This window comes from Tiliqua scincoides, chromosome 9, assembly GCF_035046505.1.
Source record: "Tiliqua scincoides isolate rTilSci1 chromosome 9, rTilSci1.hap2, whole genome shotgun sequence".
NCBI lineage: Eukaryota > Metazoa > Chordata > Lepidosauria > Squamata > Scincidae > Tiliqua > Tiliqua scincoides.
The window spans coordinates 1,400,955-1,405,000 of record NC_089829.1 but is presented as its reverse complement, the minus strand read 5'-3'; positions in this window follow the sequence as shown (position 1 = coordinate 1,405,000).

Genomic DNA, 4,046 nt, shown 5'->3' with positions numbered 1-4,046 from the left:
CCTCATTTGCTACTCATTCACACTGGAGAAGGTTTGCAGCTCAGTGGCAGGGCCTGTGGAAGGTTCTGGATTCAGCCACTGACAGCGTCTCCTTTTTTAGAAAACCATCCCAAGCAGCTGGGTGAGAGAGACCCTGGAGCCCGTGTGGACATGGGTGAGCTAGATAGACCCAAGACTTCTGGTATGAGTCAGTTTCTTACAAACGGGGCCACAGCTCCACAGCGGCTCAGCCTCTGCTTGACACTGGCAGTTCACTCTCCAGTGAAGAGGATCCTTGGCAATGGATCTGTCTCTGCCTGAGACCTTGGAGATCTGCTGCCAGTCAGAGCAGAGTGCCCTGGATTAGATGGACCAATGAGATGACTTGGCATACAGCAGCAGCATCAGTTCATTTTCAAAGCACTTGGCAAGATGTGGCCTAAACAGAAACAGGAAGTGAATTTGGGTGTCACTGTAGCAGGCGAGGGGGGAGCTTTAATTGGGCTACAGCAGGGGTATCCAAACTTTGTGGTAGGAGGGCCACATCATCTCTCTGACACTGTGTTGGGAGCTGGGAATAAGAATTAATTTACATTTCAAATTTGAATAAATTTACATAAATGAATATATTAGAGATGGCACTTATATGAAGGTCTTGCACAAGCTCAAGGCCTTACACAAAGCAAGGTCAGCCTTTCCTTTGCCGCCGCCGCTGCTTCACAGATGTGAAACAGCAAGCAGTGGAGGGAGCCCTCGTTCCACAGCTCGCGTGAGAGATTGAACAGTTGACCATCATGCTGAGAACAGTTGCATCGGGCCAGCACGGGCGCCAGCAAGTATCCGGAGGGCCAGAGGCTCATTGGAGACTGGGGGCTCCCTGAGGGCTGGATTGGGAGTCCTCAAGGACCGCAAGTGGCCCCAGAGCCAGGATTTGGGCACCCCTGGACTAGAGAAATGTGTCAGTTGTGGTCTGCAGCTTCTGTAAGTTGTTGCTGCCCCTTGTGGGCTGGGCTTCCTCCTCTTGTCAGACCCTCTGAGAAGTTGTTCTGCCTGAGGTTGGCATGGTTTCAGCAAGCACAAGAGGATGCTTTTCCTGCAACCCTTAATACTGGGGCGGCATGGACTGACTGACTGAAGCTGTTCCTGGAGGCCCATTTTCCAGCCTGATGAAATGCAGGCAATGCCTGGAAGCCCCATTAAAAATCTCCAGGATGGCATCCAGTCATTTCCTCAGGTTTGGAGACAGCAGGCCAATCCTGGAGGTTTCCATGGGGCTCCTTGTAAACTCCTCCTTGTAAACTACTTATAGCCCTGTGAGGAATGCAGGCTAGGCAGAGAGAAAACAGCAGATTTGGAGACAGAAGAGAACGTCACACGGAGAAGCTGTTCCAAGCCCTGGGAAGCAATGTGGTCAAAGGCACAGAGGTAGGTTGGGAGAGGAGGCAGCAGCCGAGACTGGATGAAGAAGAGAGCTGCTGCCAGCCAGTGTTGCCAGTACTGAAGCAGGTGGGCCAAGGCACTGATTTGGCGTGGCCGCTTCCAATGATCGCTAGAGAGCAGTTTGGGAGGCGGAGGCGGGTCCTGGAGGCAGGAGGATTCTGACACCGGCAAGCGAGGGTGTTATCAGCCGCTTAAATCCATCCCAAATCCGATTTCTTGATTAACTCCAATTTCATTTTCGCCTCTGTTATATTCTCAGCAACTCAAGCTTGAAATAGGCCGTCTCAGCCGAGCACCGTCAGAGGAGGGCTATTACCAGTGCGACACGATTTCCGTAGCTTATTTTTGTTCCTAATTAGACATTAAATGCTTGTAACAATTTTCCCTTCTCTCTTTCTTTTTTTAAAAAGTCATTTCTGTTCCAGATTAAGTTGTCTTCCATTCATTTTCTCTCTCTCTCTCTCCCCCCCCCCCCCATTTGTCTTTATCTGTTGTTTTGACTGCTAGTCAGATCCTTTGGTGGTGGAAAAGGAACTGGGGGGAGGGAGCACTGCACAGCCAGATGTCCCTCTTTGCATCTCTGAGCCGGTGGCTTTATTAGCACCAGTCCTTGGTCACCAAAAGGGATCAACAACTTTAAAGGCAACATGCAAGACTTTTAATCAAAATACCAGTGCGTGGCCATTCATTGGCTGGCTGCGTGAGGAGCAGTCATGACCTGAAACTGCTTCTCCAGAGTTCCCCTAGGCCAGGGTCTCACAAAGACTGACCAGCTGCATGGGAATGGCAAGCCCCCTCTAGCTGACTGGCAGTGGCTCTCAGGGGAAGCTCACCAGCAGGGCCTCAAGGAAGGCGATGGGCCTTTCCCTACCTCCAGCATCTTGGTGTCGGAGATGAACTATCTTTGCACAAAGAGGCTCTGTTCTGAACCACTCATGGCTCAAGGTAGGCTCCTCCTCTCTGAATTGGCCAAATCTTCTGACTCCCTCCCTGAGCAGCGGAAGACTGCGCAGAAGGGTGAACACCAGGGAGGGCCCAGCACACTCACCCAGGGTCTTTGCAGGGTGCGGAGCAGTGTGTCAGGTGAGGAGGGCTCTGCCCCAGCCTTCCCCCTGTGTGCGTGGGGGCAATGGGGCTGCCCCTCTTTTATTGCATGCTTGGGTGGGAAACCTGGTACTCCATATACAAAAGGGATGTTCTATAAACAGGGCAAATGCAAGGAGGCCTGATTTGGATTAGGACAGCAGGGGCAGCTTTAACCCTACACCCCCATTGTGGTTCTGATCCAGATCCTCCACATGTACCCCTGACTGGCCAAAAGAAAGCATGCGTGCTGTTGATAGTAAAACCACCAGAAGTATGTTTCTGAGGGGGAAAAGCAACAGTGTAACTAGTATAACTTATGTAAGGGGGCCTAGTGTTTGTGTGTAAAGGGGGGTATTTGGTTCTAAAGGGGTTAGACTCTCCCCCCTCTGCCCCTTCAAATGACAGTGATCAGCAGTTTTGCAGATATAGAAGGTAGTAAGAGATCTGACTGGCTGCATAGCTGAAAAGTCTAAGAGACCAGAGTATAGAAGAAGCCAGCAGTGATCAAGGCTCTCGGGTATTTGCTACAGGGCAGGGGCTCTGCCTCTTGTGGGTTAGTTCCACCAGACCCAGCCCCTTCCTTCCCTCTGACATTTGGTATCCTGAGGCTGCTGGGCTTCCAGCCTGGAGGCCACTGGCTTGCTAGCCTCCCTTGCCTTGGTCTCAGTCCTTGTTTAGTTGCCCTTCTTTGGTACCCTTAATAAAATCTTTGTTCCACTTTGAGAGAACCCTGCCTTTGAACGGAGTGTCTTTGGATTGTTCCTGCCAAGCCGGGTCATCAATCAAATGGGTCCAGTACTCAAACTCCTTGCAATGTGTCTTGCTTGCACTTACACTGAACTGGGCCCTCCTCACACAGGGACATGCGGAGAGTGAGGAGGCAGAGCCTCCCCTCGGAGTCCTTCGGAAAGTTCTGCTGCCGGGGTGGAGCCCAGGTGCCCACCATCCACCTGCTCTGCACTCTCCGTCCTCCGCACCCTGTGCGTGGGTGCTGAGTGCCTGGGCTCCTTCCAAGGGGAGGCTCTGCCTCGCCTGCCTCCTCCATCCCTGATGTTTTTCACAGGACTCCCATGGGGAAGCACTGCCTCCCCACCCACCGCACATCCCTGGTGCTCAAACACAGAGCTATTGCTTCATGAGGCCAATGATATACCATAAATTTGGTCTGCTGTGAATTTGTCGAATCCCTTTTCAAAACCACTCACATTGGTGGCCATCACCAGATCTTGTGGCAATGAGTTGCTCAGACTAACATGTGCTGTATGTAGTACCTCCTTTCATCCCTCCCCAGTGTCCTGCCAGTCAGTTTCATTGAGTGACTCCCCCCAGCATCAAAAGAGAGGGGGGAGGAGGAAAAGTGTGCGCTGCTACTGTGTTAGGGCACGAGATGTGTGAGTGCCAAATGGCTCTGCTCGGCCCCTCTGCAGTTTCACACTCTCATGTGTAAGAAAGAAGCCCCAGAAGAGACTCCAGGGATTGAGTCAGGTCACCTGAAAAAGAGCTGCCCTCCCCCCCCAACAAATTGCTGTTCTCTCTCTGTC